Source organism: Vombatus ursinus, unplaced genomic scaffold (assembly GCF_900497805.2).
Source record: "Vombatus ursinus unplaced genomic scaffold, bare-nosed wombat genome assembly UNPS02015255.1, whole genome shotgun sequence".
In the NCBI taxonomy this organism is placed as follows: domain Eukaryota; kingdom Metazoa; phylum Chordata; class Mammalia; order Diprotodontia; family Vombatidae; genus Vombatus; species Vombatus ursinus.
In genome coordinates this window covers 8672820-8689616 of record NW_020955033.1, presented here as the reverse complement: position 1 = coordinate 8689616, position 16797 = coordinate 8672820, and the positions used below count along the sequence as shown (strand labels likewise).

Below are 16797 nucleotides of genomic sequence, written 5' to 3'. Positions count from 1 at the left end.
CCTTGAAATAAGTGGTACCATGGTTGTTGTTGTTGTTTGTCCTTTGTTCATGAAGAGGACCGTGACATCAGAAGGGTAATGCCATGACTTGCAGTGAATTGGATTTAAGTGAGGAAGGGCTGTGCAGAGTCATCAGCCTCACTTTTTCCTCTAGAGTCATCTGGGTCCAGTGGCAAGATATAGATCAGAACCACTAGAGATGGTCCTGGATGCAGTGGGAGACTTTGGCCTTTTGAAGCTAAGATCTTTCTCAGGTCTCATTTTTACTGAGGCAATACTCATTCAGTGAGTAAAGCTAGGTAAGAAATGAAGCAAAGAATGACCTCTTTTAAAAAAAAATCAATCTGGAAGGGGAATAGCCTCAGGGTTTCTCATCAACTCCCATATGCTTCATGAGGCCCTCCTTGACCACTCCAACCCACAGTGATTTCATTCCCTTCTGAATTTATCTATCCAGAAGTTGAGGTGAACTACCATAGGAAGTAGTGAGTTATGTCCTAACTAGAGGTCTTTAAACAGCTAGGTGGCACAGTAGATAGAGTGCTGGACCTAGAGTTAAGAAGACTTGAATTCAAATACTATCTCAAACATTTAGCATCTGTGTGATCTTGGGCAAGTCACTTACCCTCTGTGTCCTCTAGGTTCCTTACTATAAAATGGAGGTAATAGCACCTACCTCCCATAATTGTTGTGAGGATAAAACTACATAAAATTTGGAAAATGCATTGTAAACCTTAAAATGTTTTATAAATGATGGCTATTATTATTAGTATTATCATTACGCAATCAAATGTTGTATGACTGAATATTTACTAGGTATATTTAAAAGGGTATTCTGGTTCAGATTTGAGGTCCCTTCCAAATCTAAAATTCTGTAACTAAAATACAAACAAAGTGATGCTTCTTACAATGCATGTATCATTAATTTGCTTTGCAAATCCTTCCTTATAAACTGTTAAAAAGATCAAACTCAGAAGATGCAATGAAAGAATAAATTTCACAGAATAACATTAACCATAGTGCAACTTCATTCATTTGGGCTTCGCTAACTGGGAATAAGTAATGAAACAACTTGCTCTTTTGTAGTAAAGGGTTCCTACACTCATTACAAGTTCACATAATGTCTTCTAATTATTTTTCTGACCTCTCCATTCCTGACATCACAGTACCTAATAGCTATTCAAATACTGACTGATTTCATCCCACAGTCATTTGGCACGTGTTTGGAAGGGGCATTATAGCTAAGGCTCCTGGTAAATATATAGACCAATGGGCCCAGAGTCAGGAAGTCCTGAGTTCAAATCAAGCCTGGAACATTTAGTAGTTGCGTGACCCTGGGCAAGTCACTTAAACTCTGTGTGCCTCAGCTTCTTCAACTGTAAAGTGGGGAATAGTAATGGCAACTACCTCCCAGGTAGGGAAGAATCAAATGAGTTAATGTTTATAAAGTGCTTAGCATGGTGCCTGGCACATAACAGTTGCTCAATAAAGCCTTCCTCTCTACATACTCCCTTGTGTTGCTTCCTTCCTCCCTTTCTTCTTTTCTTCTTTCCTTCCTTCCTTCTTTTATTCCTTTCCTTTCATCCTTCCTTTCTTCTTCCCTCCCTTCCTGCTTCCCTTCCCTCCTTTTGGTTCAGGGTACATGGGATCATGTCCTTAGAGATTTAGAGTTGGAAGTAATCTTTGGGATCATCTAGTCCAGTCTGCTCCAACAGATGAGAAAACTAAAGCCCAAAGAACTGCAGCAATGGAAATTCAAACGTAGATTCTCCTAATCCAGCTACCTTTCCATGGTACTGAGTCTTAGCTTTGGACCATGGATAGGGTACAGATATACTGAAGAGTGGGGGTGACATTCTGCATTGGTGGAATATCAGGAGGAAAGCATGATAGGAGATAGTGAGCAGACTAGTCTGTATGTAGGTTAATATAGGAGAATAGTTATAGGGGAATAAGGTTAGAAAGATAGATTGGAGACAGATTATAGAGGGCCTTGAATACCACTGATGAAAGCAATTGAACTGTTTCCTATTTTATTCTTTGTCAGAAAGCAGTAGAATTAAATTAAACCTTTTGTTATTGTTTTTCATTGTTAATTACATACTCCACCTCATCCAAAATGTCCTGTACCTCTGCACTGGCTGCCCTTCCTCACCTCCCCAACCCTATACCTGTAATGCACTTCCTACCCACCTCCACTTCTTACCTCTGCTTCTTGGAATCTTTGGTTCCCTTCCAAACTCAACTTGAAGGTCACTTTCAACATGAAGCCATTGCTGATTCCTGCCTACCTAGTTTCTAGTGCATTCCCTCCCATACTGCCGTGCACTCATTTCACTTATATTTTACATATATTTTTATATGTCTATGCTATCTCCCCCATTAAAATGTATGCTTCTTGAGATTAGGGACTGTTTTATTTTTAATCACCAGAGCTTAACATACTACCTAACAGATAATAATAATAATAATAACTACAATAACTAACCTTGATATAGCTCTTTAAGATTTCCAAAATGATTTACAAATATCTCATTTGATCCTCACAACAGTCCTGGGAGGAAGGTACTGTTATTATCTCTATTTTACAGATGAGGAAACTGAGGCAGACAGAGGTTAAGTGACTTACCCAGGGTCACATAACTAGTAAGTAGCTAAGACTGGATTTGAATTTAGGTCTTCCTGACTTCAGGCCCAGTGTTCTATACATTTATTAACTGCTTTCTGATTGATTGAAAGGTTAACTAAAGCTTAACTACCCCCACCCCAAATAAACATTTAGCCTACTCTATGAACAGATTTTAAGTATAGATCAGGAGTTCTTAACCTGGGGTCCTATAAACCTGTTTTTTTATAACCATATTTCAATAAAATTAGCTTCCTTTATAATACTATGTATTTTATTTTATGACTTTAAAAACATATTTCTCAGTAAGGGTCCAGAGCCTTCACCAAGGGGGTCCATGTCAACAAAATGGTTAAAACCCCTTGGTATATATAGTGTAGTGAAATAGACACTGCTAATTATATAGTCCACTAAGAATTTTGCTAGATACAGAAGCTAAAGTTACCACATAGAAAATATTACGTAATTCTGGCTTGACAGATTTGGTTTCATTAGTACAGTTCGCTATTCACATTCAGGTTCTGTTACTGCCTGTGTAACATTGGGCAAAGTCAGTTAACCTCTCTGGATATTAGTTTCCTTATGTGTAAAATGAGGGGGGTTGACTACATCATCACTATGGTTCCTCCTAGTTTTAACATCCTGGTCCTCCATGAATCTATTACCCTTAGTAGGTTGTCCCAATCAATTACCAGTCAACAAACATTTTAATGCCTGGGCTATGGCCAAAACTAGTCCCTGCTCTCAAGGAGCTCAAGGTCTAGTGGAAGGAGGCAACTTGCAAACAATTATGTACAAACAAGATGTAGACAGGATCAATTGGAGATTACCTCTGAGGGAGGCACTAGGATTAAGGGGGATTGGCAAAAGCTTCTTGCAAAAGATGGGATTTTTACTGACTTGAAGAAAGCCAGGGAGGCTAGGAGGCTTAGCTTCACAGAGACTGGAGATGGAGTGCCTTGTACAAGGGAGAGCAAGGAGACCAGTATTACAAGAAAGGTGGAAAGTAACCAGGATATAAAGGGCTGGGACAACGCCACACAAAGTTGAGTCCCTATGGACAATAGTAACCTACTAGATTTCATTCCTCAGTGATTGCCAGTTCCACCCCATCATACCTGCCCTATCCCAGTGATTCTGAACCTCTAGTTGCCGTTGTTCAAACCCTGTTCTCCATCACCCACTGGCCAGTCCCTTATTCTCTTCCTCCTCAACCCAGTACCCCCAACCTTCCACTCTAAAGCTACCTTCTCCTGTGCTCTCTGGAATGCCTATTCCATAGATAACAAACAAAAGTCTTACCGTCTCTCCATATTCAGTCAACTTCAGGGGCTCTATTACCTTCAAAAACTGGCCCCTTTCTACCCTTCAGGTTGTCTTACAACTTCCTCCCCTCCATATACTCTATAAGCCAAATATATACTCCCATCTTCCCCCTCTGGGCATTTTCACTGGTTGTTCCCTATGACTGTAATGCTCCCCCTCCTTATCTTTGCCTTCTGGCTTCCTTCAAGTCTCAGCTAAAGCTCCATCTTCTTTTCCAATCCTACTTAATCTTAGTGCCTTCCCTCTGCTAATTATTTTCAATTTATCTTACATATATATGTGTATATATATATATGTATATATATATATATCTTGTTTGTACACTTACTATATATGTGTGTATATATCTATATCTATCTATCTATCTATCTATCTATCTATCTATATATATACATATCTTGTATTGTTATATACTTGAGTGTGTGTTGTCTCCCCCTGTTTGTCTGTGAGCTCCTTGAGAGCAGGTACTATTTTTCGCTTTGCTAAATGATACTGTGTGGCCCTGGTCAGATAACTTAACCTCTCAGTATACCAGGCAACTCTCTAAGACTGTACATTGCAAAGAAAGTACTGATCTGTATTACTGGTAGTGGAAGTTTCCCCATGCCAATTAAATCACTGATCCAATGCCCATGCTCCCTAACTTCCATGTTCTTTTCATATTGTGTATATTCCAAAAAAAAAATCTGTATTAATTAAAATGATATTTTAAATGTTACCAGGGAAACTTCACCTGGTGATGAGCAAATAATCTCCCCATCATTTATGCTAAACCATTTATCTGTTTCTGTAAATCCAGATCTTTATATCAATTCATTGGCAAATATGTGTAACACCTAATAACGTACTATATGGAGAGTGGTATGGAGGCCTCAAAGAAGTATGAGATCTACCTGGTCTCTGACTTCATTGACTGATGTAGCTGAGCAGATAAGACACAGAGAGAGAACTGACAATAGGCTATATGTCTTAAAGGCCAAATAAATGGTAGAAGCAATGAGTGTTCCAGCAGTTAAAAATAAGTGACTGTGGGTTTGGGTGGCCAGGAAAGGCCCCACAGAGGAAATGAGACTTAAGCTGGCCCTTGAAGGAGAAGTAGGAGCTGTACAGAATCATGGAACTTTATAGCTGGATGGGACATTGTAGAAAGGGTTGGGTCTGGGGAGGATGGCATAACCAGAGGCAGGGAAGTAGGAATGGATCCCAGATCGTAGTGTCTTAGATTTAGAACTGGAAGGGACGTGAGAATCTAATCCAAAGCCCTTCTTTCATGGATGAGAAAAGTAAGGCTAAAAAAGGTTAAGTGATTTGTCCAGGGTCACATATGTCATTAAGTGGCAGAGCTAGGATTTGAATCCTGGTCCTGTGACTTCAGATCCAGGACTAGGAAGGAAGGAAGGAAGGAAATATGTATTTTTCCTATATATGTGTATATATATGTGAAGGAAATATCCACAGGCACTTTGCTAAGTGCTTTACAAATATTAGCTCATTTGATCTTTACAACAATCGTAGGTGGTTGGTGCTATTATTATCCCCATCTTACAGTTGAGGAAATTAAGGCAGACCAATGGTAAATGATATGCTAAGAGTCACAGAGCTAGTAAATGTCTGAGGCCAGATTTGAAATCAGGTCTTCCTGACTCCGGGCCCAGAGCTATATCCACTGAGCCACCTAGCTTCCTCCTAAGCACACAGAGGTTAAGTGACTTGCCCAGGGTCACACAGCTAGTGTCTGAAGTCAGATCTGAACTCAGCTCCTCCTGACTCCAGGCACAGCACTGTATCCACTTTGCCATCAAGCTGCCTCTAGGCAGCCACTCAAATATTTAATTCATTACTATTTTCAATAAAATATGCTTGCTACCTTCAAAGAATTTAAATGGTGGCCAGAGAGGGTAGGAGAATGAAGGAAAGGTCTTTTGAGAACCGAGTATGAAATATCCAAGCACAGAACCAAGGATATTTGATAAAGTGTGTTCCTAGAGGAGGCAAAAGGAAATGATATTAAGAAAACAATTAGCAAACATTTATTAAGTCTCTACTATGTACCAGGCAGTGTACTCGGCACTGGGCATATAAAGACAAAAGCAAAATATTCTTTGCTCTTCAGGAACTTATATTCTTCTGGGAGAATCAAATATGTAGGTATACAGGCATATACCAAGTACATAAAAGACACCGAGGGATGATGATGCACTAGTTGCTAAGGGAATCAGGAAAGGTTTCATGCAGAAAGATGATATTTAATCTGAGCCTTGAAGGAAAGTGGGGATTCTAAAAGACAGAGGGAAAGAGGGAATAAATTCCAGGCATGAGAGAGTCAGTGCAAAACCACATAGAAACAAGGCAGCTAGGTGGTACAGTGTATAGAGCTCCAGCCTTGGAGTCAGGATGACCTGAGTTCAAATGTGGCCTCAGACACTTGACACTTACTAGCTGTGGGACCCTCGGCAAGTCATTTATCCCCGATTGCCTCACCAAAAAAGAAGACAAACAAACAAAAAAACATATAGAGATGTGTTCAGGGCTGTGCTGTAGCCAGCTCCCTCCTGTGAGCCTGTTGTTAAATTTTCAATGTAAACATTTATACCTTAGAAATGGGCAAACATTACAAATCAGGGCTTGATTTATTATTTTGTTGATTGTCTCGACTTAAGAAAATGATGAGGGAAATGTTAATAATCCAGTTTAAACTTAAAGTATGCCATACATACATTTTTTCCTCTGGAGGGCCAATTATTAAATATTTACCAACATGCTTCCTGGATATGTTGTTAATGAGGAGTAATAAGAACTAATCTAACTTCCCTCATCTTATAGATGAAGAAAATGATTTCCTAGCATCATACAGATAACAAGTAGCAGAATCAGGATTTGAACCCAGGTCCTTTGACTCTAAAATCCAATGATCATTCCACTCAGTAGAGTAGTCATGTCCAGTAACCTTCCTCTTCTTAGTGATATGGGCAGTAAGGTCATTTGCTAAGAGACTAAGAGATGGACCCAGGTTGGTCTTGAGCAAGGCAAAAGTTCTGCCCTAAGTCATAGCAAGTAACCCTAAAATGATGTCAGGAAATAGAGAAAGATAAAATTGGAAAGGCTGATGAGAATCAGAGGCAACTAGGTGGGTCAAGTGAATAGAGCACTGAACTGGGAGTCAGGAAGACTGGAGTTCAAATCCCACTTCAGATATATAGTAGCTGTGTGACTCTGGGTAAATCACTTAACCACTGTTTGTCTCGGTTTCTTCATCTGGAAAATGGGAACAATAACAATAGCATCCACCTCCTAGGTAGGAGAGGAACAGAGATAATATTTTTCAAGTGCTTTGCAAATCTGAAGAGCTACATAGATGCTATTTAGAGCTATTAGAATCCAAGTACAAAGGACTTTTTATTCTGTATATAAAGAGGATCAATCAGTAAGCATTCATTAAGCATTCATGGATATAAAATCCCTGCCTTCAAGGATCATATTTCCATGGGGAAATGAACAAAAATATATACAGTGTCAAACCTGAGGTCATGGGGGAGGGCCATAGCTCTTAGGATGGAGTTAGAGGAGAGTAGGAATCGGGAACCATGTAAAAGAAGGCTTTCAAGGAAACGGGATTCTGAGAGGAAGAGATGAAGAAGGAACACATTCCTGGCAGTGGGGACAGCCTGTCCAACAGCACAGAAACAAGAGATAGACTGCCACGTGTGAGGAACAGCTGCAAAAGGGAATGATGGGTAATAAGTCTGGAGAGGTCAGCTGGAATTGGATTGTGAAAGGCTTTAAATACCAAACTGAGGGGTTGGGATTTATCCTAGAAGCAATAGGGAGCCACTGCTGCCTTTTGAGCAAGGGAGTGGCATGGCCAGAAGTGAGCTCTAGGAATATTTGAAACTTATGTACTTGGAAGAGAAAAATAAGAGTAAAAGTAGAGAAAAGGCACTTCGACTATATTTACAGAAAAGCTAAGCAGAGAAATCAGTTTTCCTGCTAATTATTCCCTAATACTAAGTGAAAAGGTAATAGATACCTGCTTTATAGTGCTCAAAGTTTAAAAAAAAAAAGAGGAGGATTAAGGATAATGTATAGGGAGCTCTTTATTTATAGGTTTAGATTTGGACAAAACTCTAGAAATCAACTAGTCCTCATTTTATTTGCACTTTTTTCAGATGGGGTAATTAAGGTCCAGAGGTACTAATAGGCATCCTCCTTCCCTCCTCCCCTCTCCATGTGGAATGAATTCCTGTGTCTGGGAACACAGGTTCCCCCAGGTATCTGAGATACCCTCACCTCATTGGCAAAGCACTAGAAGAGGGGATTTTCACCTCCAAGGAGTCTGTGGATAGATTACAGTAGTTCTGTGAACTTGAGTGGGAAGAAAAAAATTGCACTTTATTTCGACTAACTTTCTCATTTAAATTTAAAATTTCCTTCCATTACGAATGTTGGCAAGAAACATTCTGAGAAGGGGCCCAGAGGGTTCACTAGGCTAGGAAAGGGATCCATAACACAAAAAAAGGTTCAGAACCTTTGCTCAGGTTCCAAAAGAGGCTCCGCTCAGAGTAACGGTTTCATCCACTGGGCATCAGTTTCCTCTTCTCTCAAGGAATAGACCATCTGCAGTAAGAGGAAAAGGTTGCTAGGAGATTGGAGACTCTAACTCAGGGGTCGTCATTTCCCCTTAGCACCGAGGAGTCAGTTTCCAATTAAGCGAAGCCTGTCACCAGGTCACACAGACAGACGCCTTATGATTTCTTGTCTAAGAGCTGAGCTAGGCGTGTCAAAGCCAGCCACGCCCCCTCCCTGATTCTCTCTGTGACCGCTCTTTTTCCTGTGCCTTCCTTCCCTGCCCAAGGGACATCTCATCTCAATTAAAGTTTTAAGCAGGGAAATAGGGGTAGTGACTGGACATGTGATTTCACTCGTAGGAAACTCCTGGATGACAAAACTTCCTCTGCCAATGACAGTATATAGTGTTTAAGATGATTAATGTAGAAGCTGCCTATAAAATGGATTGAGAGAAGGGGGAACTGGACGCAAAGGGGTTCAGTAAGGACAGTTTCACAGTAATATAGGTAGTAGATAATAAGGGCCTGAACTAAGTAAAATGGAAATGGAAGTGAAAGATATTATTAAAAAAAAAAACCCTTATAGAACCTACTCTGTGTGAGGCACTGTGCTTAGTATTATACAAATGTTATCTTATTTGATCCTCACAACATCTCTGGGAGGTAGGTGCCCTTATTATCTGCATTTTACAGATGAGGAGACTGTGCAAACAAAAGTTAGGTGACTTGCTCAGGGTCACACAGCTAGCGTCTGAGTCTGGATTTGAATTCAGTTCTTTCTGACTCCAGGCCCAGCTCTCCATCCATTGCACTAATTGTCCCAAAAGCAGAATTGACAGGACATTATAATAGATTGGAGGGCAGGGACTGTTTCATTTTGTTATTTCTGTTTCCAGTGAATACCAGAGGGCTCTGGCACAGTGCAGATGCCTAATAAATAAATGCCAATTGATTTATTGGATGTGGTGAACACAGGAGAGGTAGAAATCAGAGACCACTCAGGTTTCTACTTCTGAATGATGGATTGAATGATGTTATCATTAATGTAAATACTGAAGTCACGAGAAGAAAGAATGTTGGAGTGAAGAGAGAGGTTTAGTTTTAGAGATGGGTTGGATTCGAATTGATGGAGTAAGATTCAGTGGAAATGTTCATTAGATGGAATGTGGGCCTGGCACTGCAAAGAGAGTCCAGGGCTAGAGAGGTAGATATGTGAGCTATTCGCAGATAGGACTGTTCTCAAATAAAATATACTGAGCATCAGCTTTACATAATATGCTCATATCCTGGGCCAAGACAAAAATCCCCGTGTGCGTTAGAAAAAGATAACTAATCTCAAACACTGTTCCCTGTTCCAGAGCACAAAACAAATGCCAGGCCAGCTTGCCACGTTTTCAGTGGAGAGGTTACCAACTTAATGGATGCATTAGAAACTAGCTTAGACTAAAGTTTTTGTTGTGGAGGAATTCAGCCACCACATTTTGTACATGGGTTGAAATCCTAATATAACTAGTAGTAGTATATAAATGTAAAATACGTTTGCTTTTTAAAAAAAATATATGTATGGTTTTGTTGTTAGGATATTTTTCTCCTCTTAGTGAATTATAGTAAGTAACATCTATGTAATCAGAAAGAAGTTGAATACTGTTGAAAAGTCAGTGCTTATAATAAATTTAATTATTAAAATCTGTGGAGAAAGCCAAAGTGTTCAATGATTTCTTTTATAACCTTTACTTTAAGAACTCCTCCCAAGGTAGTCTATCTCTGTTTCTGAGACAGATTGCCCATTTGTTAGTGTGTGTGTGTGTGTGTGTGTGTTTTAAAAAAAAAAAGTATCTAAGAGTGTCAGGAAAACTGGCTCTGCGAGTCAGTGGATCATGTGATTTCTGTCATCCTCAACATGTGCCCTCCCTCTCCTTCCAGTACGGACATTCAGTGTGTCTCTGCACATGTTGTTCAGTAAACAAACTTCACAGAACCAGACCAGGCTGGTTCAGAGCAGCCGCTTCATTCACTCGGAGCCTTTGGAAAGGGCTGCCTTTGCGCAGCCTTGACGTACTGGCTAAAGGGGGATGGAGAAGTTAGTATTTATGTTTTCATTAGTTCTTTTTATAGCAGTGAGCCAGCTGTAGCTGGTTAAAGTTAGCCTGGGCCTTCACTTAGTGTGCAGGTCTCTTACGCAGAATAAAGGGTTTCTGATGGAAACAGAGTTTGTTACTCATGGTACCACTGAATGTGTTTACGTGAAGTCACTTAGGGCTGTCATAGGAGATGATTTAGAATGTTTTTTTTTTTTAAATACAAGCACTCCAGCACCCCTGGATACTATTTAGGTACACCCTTAACGACTCACAAACATATAGGCAGTTTTTCCCATTTGGGTTTACATGCCCAACCTTTCAAGTCTCCTGATTGTATAGAAATGAGATCTAGAATTGGTTACTTGGGATCTTTTCCATTTGGCACTCTGAAAACAGGGTGGGGAAAGTTGTTTTTCTCCTAGCCACATCCAGGAAGCATCATTTTATGGGGGTCTAGAATAATTTATGCAGTCTTTTCTGATGGTTTGATTTTGCTTTAGCTTTGTTCTAAGTCACGAAGTCTGATCTGAAGTAAAAATTAACTTTTTAAAGATTCGTTTAAGGTCAGGTAGTTGGAAATACAAAGAAAATCATTTTTGTGGATGGAAATGGGAAATTAGCCACACCTTGAGTCAAGGATGTTTTTTAGTTTCTTGTGTTGCTTGTCTTTGAGTTAAAGGATATAGTATTAAGTGGCTCAGAATCTGTGGGGCCCAACTACCCAATGTGATTTGAAACTATAAACTCTTTCTTCCCTTTATATTTAATAATAGTATTTACATAATGCTTTAAAGTTTGCAAAGCACTTTATATATCTTATTTGACCCTCACAACAATCTGGTAAGGTAGGATGTAATTTTTGTTGTTATTCAGTCTGTTCAGTCATGTCTGACTCATTATGACCCTTTGGGGTTTTCTTGGCAAAGATACTGGAGTGGTTTGCCATTTCCTTCTCTAGCTCATTTTACAAATAAGGAAACTGAGGCAGATAGGGTTAAGTGACTTGCTCAGGGTCACACAGCTAATAAATTTCTGAGGTCAGATTTGAACTTAGGTTCTCCTGACTCCAGCACTGGCGCTCTGTCTACTGCACCACCTAGCTGCCCAGGATATCATCATCCTCATTTAATAGATGAGGAAACTGAGGCACAAAGAATCTAAATGACTTGCCCAGAGTCACACAGCTAAGTGACTACGGTAGAGTTTAAATGTAAGTCTTCCTGATTTTTACTCTATCTACTTTGTCACCTCACTGCCTTTATTTATTTGTTTGTTTGTTTGTTTGTTTATATTAATTTAGCTAGCCAAACTAATCTACTTGCTGATTCCCATACACAACATTTCATTTCCCACCTCTTTGCTTTTGTCCAAATATTACCTCCAGTACTCTTTCAAGTACTCATAGATCCATGCTCTCACTAGTGTGGATATTCCTTCTGGTAATGTGGATCGAAACCTCCACACTCCTCCCCTCCAATGTTTCCTCTGTCCATATCTTTCCAGTGTGAGGAAGATACACCCAACATGGGGAATGTCTTTTTCTATTCTTGTCATCTCAAGAATATTGGCATTGAGGGCACATAGCCTTTCTCTCTCTGTAACTCAAACAAGGAGAAAAAGTATAAAGGATATCATCCAAGAAATGTGTGAGCAAAACCATGGTCTAGTGATGTGGGAGAGTCGTGGAGAATGTTGGCTGCCTGCTCTCCTCAAAATGTGAGATGAGCAAATGTCCCACAAAACGATATTTCTTGTTGGCTTTAGATTCACGATAGATTAACTCTTCCAATTCCCTTATTTGCCTTTCCAAGGAGAACCTGAGAATCATTCTTCCAAGTAGCTACAGCTTCCATTTATCTTCTGGTTTCATTTATCAGTCAATTAAAGAGCTTTTAGCAAGTTTCCTATATGTCAGGGACTGTTCTAGGCACTGTAGATACATCAACCCTTGCCCTCAAGGAGTTCATGTTCTACTGAGACATATAACATGTTCACAGGTAAGTATATATAGGATTTATGTAAAATAAATACTAAGTGATTTCAGATTTGAGAGTCCAGGGCTATTAACAACTTTGGGGGGATCAGGAGAGAACTTTTGAAGAAAGTGGCTTTAAGCTGAGCATTTAAGGGTGCCAGGGGTTGTGAGCAGTGGACTTGAGGACATATCTTGGTTCATGTTTTTTACTTTCACTTCAGTAGAATGTAAATCCCTTGAGATTAGGGACTGTTTCATTTTTGTCTTGGTCTACCCAATGCCTAACATGGCGCCTGACAAATAGCAGGCACTTAATAAATGCTTAGTAAGTTGCAGTAAGTAGAATTCTCCATGATCTTTCAAAGATCACTGACTGAGCAATCGCATTCAGAGCTCTTTCTGTACTGTGGAATGTAGTTCTCAGTTTCTCCACATGTGAAGTGAAGGGGTTGAGCTGTTTAACCTCTACAGTCCCTAACGGCCTATCATTTTGAACTCTTTACTAAGGTCAAGCTTCCTATATACATGTCGTGACACTGATCCTTCCCTGATTAAAAACTGCCTCTTTTCTTTGTGTTCTATTTTATATCTCATTAATCTGTCATTTTATTGGGTATTTATATACTGAGTTGCTCATAGATATAACCAACATCTCAAGTTTATGTTCTAAGTAAGGAAATAATCAAAACTCAAACACCAGACTCTTAGGATCCACAAGGAGAAAACAATGGGCAAATAAAGGGACACATATAAGAAAACATATAACACATGAGAAATTGTAAATTTTAATGTAAAAAAAATTAATGCTAACTTTCTTTCACTTTCTAGTGTAATAAAGTGACATTACCTGTCATTGATGGATAATGCTATTTTATTGTGTTTTATTGATTGCCCGTCAATGACAGGTAGTCTGTCATTTTATTGAGCTTTATTGATTATCTGTCATTGACAGATGATCTGCCATTTTATCCAGCTAGGAAGTACAAGAAAGTTTATATTAAATTTTTTTCACATTAAAATTTATAATTACTTATGTGATACAATTTTTTTTTGTATGTGCCGCTTCATTTGTCTGTTGTTTTCTCTGTGGATCTTAGCTAAGAGCCTGGTGTTTGAATTTTGATTATTTCTGTTCACTTAGTACATAAACTTGAGATGTTGGTTATATCTATTAGCAGCTTAGTATATGTGAGAGACAAGTTACATGCACGAAAGCCAATGTTTCAACGTGTCATATCAAGTCACTTTCTCATGAGAAAGATCCTGTTTCACTTGCAAATTAACATGAATGCAGTGTGAGTAATTATGTGCATGGTTCTATGCAGTCATCATTTTCATTCCTGAGTGTTTAAGCATATACTATAGATGTTATTTGAATGATAGGTGCCAAAAACTGGAACTTGAATGAAAATGCTGTTGTTTAAAAAAAAAAATCTTTTATACTCTATAGGGGAAAGGTGGATAACATTAGGTTCAGCGAAATATATTTGCATGCCTCAGTAATCGTTAGTATGCAACTTCCTTCTCTTCTCTGAGGACCTAAGATTCTGCCACCATTACTGTGGAGAAGGGAAGGGAAATCTGACATCCTTGCTCTTGTCTTTCTCTCCTCGTTTTTCCTTGTGTCCCCATATTCCTCTTAACTAAAATTATCCATATAGTGGGAACAGCTACAGGCCTTCCTATTAACAAAGGCAAAAAGAATGATGCTTTTTCATTTTAATTTTATCTGATTACTGCTTTTAGTCATTCAACAGGTATTTATGAAGCACTGACTATGTGCCATGTACTGTAAAGGAAAATATCATAGGTCTACATTCCTTAAAGATATGCATTTAAGCTTGCTTTGCCTAAATATTGAGTGTCTATGATGGCGGCTCAATTGGTGGGAGTTAAATTTGCCCACTTGTCTCAAGCTCCTGATGCTTTTATATTTCATGTCCTTGTTAATGTGAGTGTATTTGGCAGAGCATACAAATGCTTCCACTTTTTTGAGAATAAAAAAAAAAGTGAATGTGGGGCAGTGCTAGGTTTATGAGGAACCCTCTCGCAAATATATGTTAGGGCAGATGGCAGCACAGGAAAAAGATTATCTGAAAAATCAGTAAGTCTTTGTTTTCATGAGTTCCAAGTAGTGATTGTATATAAAATTGATTTTTTAAAAAGATTTAATAAAAACTTTTTAAAGTAAAAATATTTTTGGAGGAGAATTCTTGATTTTTCTCCCAGGGGTTTACATTACTCTCAGAAGTGCCAAGAAGTAATGAGAAATTTCCTTTCATAATTATAGTTTATTTTCAAGGAGGCCAATTAGTTATCACTTAGTTTTAAAATGATATTTACCATGTAAATCCTTCAAGTTATCCTAGTGAGACAAGCATCCAGCATTCACATAAGGACCATGCTATAGAATTGAAACTTGAACAACTTTATTGCTTTAGATGAGTTAAGTGATTATAACCATGAGCACTTACAGTATTATTTGAAAATTAGCCTTGTGAGGTTTTAAGACATAGAACTGAATGTCCTGCCAGATCTGGATGCAGGAGTCACAGATGTAAAAGAGATTTTTTTTTCCCCCAAAAAATTGGACATGTTTTGGGTTAGAGTTTTTGGGATAGAACTAGCCCTAAATGAATGGAGAGGGAAGGAAGTGAGAGGAGCAGAGGATTGAGGGAGTAGGGGCTCTGAATGTGTAAAGTGATTCTTCCCTTTCTATTCTGTAGAATATATGTGCAGCACTATGATTTTTTGCCTGTTCAATTCTGTGATCCGTCTCTAACTCCAGGGAAATACCAAAGGGTACCACCATCACTTCTTTTCCAACCAAATTGCTAGAGAAAGTGACATCTTTGGAACTTGAGATACCTGAGTTGCTCTTAGGAAAATGGGGCAGCCAGAGTACTGCCTCCTGCCTTGCCCCATTTGTACTGCTTGTGCAAAATATGCCCAACCTATATGTGAATTATTGTGGCCAGTTGAGTTAGACAACGTAAGTAGAAGGACTGGTTCTGTGTAGCTCAAGATGGAAGAAAAGAGCATGGGCCCTAAAGTCAAAGGACCTGGTTCAAATCCCATCTCTGATGCTTGCTCCCTTAAGTGACATGACCTCCCTGGGCCTCCGTGTTCTTGTCTCTAAAGTGAGGATGTTGAACTGGATGGCATCTGAGGTCCCTTCCAGCTCTGGGTCTGTGGCCCTATGATAGGTTATTGGAAGACAGATTTTGGCTGAATATGAAAAACTTAATAACAACTTAGAGCTATACAGTAATGGAATAGACTGACTAATGAAGTAGTGAGTTCACTGTCACGAGGAATATTCAAAGGTAAGATAGAAACCCATCTCAGGAACTTAGAGAAGGTATTCACATGTTGGGGGAAGGTTGAGCCAAAAGATTCGTTTATCTGTCAAGCATTTGTTAACATGCAAGGCACTGGGCTAGGCATCGGGAATATAAAGACAAAGATGAAACAACTCTTGCTCTCAGAGATCTTATATTTGACTAGAAGGACAACAGGTCTATGGAGAAGGTAATAATGAAATGAATAGGAGGTAGTCAAAGTAATTTTGGTGGTTGGAGAAGGAGATGGATAGTCCAGGGATCAGGACAGGCTGAGATGAGCTTTGAAGGAAGCTTAGGGATTCTGAGAGGCAGAGGTAAGGAAGAGTACACATCAATATGGCAGATAGCCCATGCAAAGGCTTAGAGATGGGAAATGTGATGTCTTCTATGAATAGCAAGTAGGTCAGTTTGGCCAAAACATAAAGTTTAGAAAGGGAAGGAATGTAGAGAATGCCCAGAAAGGTAGTCTGGGATCTGATTACAGGGTCCATTCCCACTCCAGGATTTTATTTTGTTAGAGGCATATTCCATATGTAGTCGATTCACTTCAATTTTTTTTGTTTCTATCATTTGCTACATACTTTCATTTTCAGAATTAAACACTGTGTTGCAGTCCAGTAAAAGTTGAATACACTCCAACACCTTTCCATTTACAATCAAGAACACAAGATGAGAACGCAATGCTTCCGCAGAGGGAAGCATTCTTGATCAATAGGAACTCTGGAAAGAGCACTGAAGACATTATTTGAATGTTTGAATACCTCTTGTTGGGCACCCACACTGATTTACTTTACATAAAAAAAAACTACTGCTCTGTTATTTTTAAAAGGATGCCGAGTTGAACCTGAAACTTTACACAGAAAGTCTCTCTGTGAAAGAA

The 16797-nt window shown here is 39.1% G+C and overlaps 1 protein-coding gene and 1 pseudogene across 4 annotated transcripts in view; one reads left to right on the top strand and one right to left on the bottom strand.

Moving 5' to 3' along the window:
* The window catches only part of LOC114031900 (DNA repair-scaffolding protein-like), a 556996-nt gene that overhangs the window by 357220 nt on the left and 182979 nt on the right, over window positions 1–16797 (top strand). The window lies entirely within an intron of this gene.
* LOC114031902 overlaps window positions 1–16797 on the bottom strand; it is a 29822-nt pseudogene that overhangs the window by 12905 nt on the left and 120 nt on the right.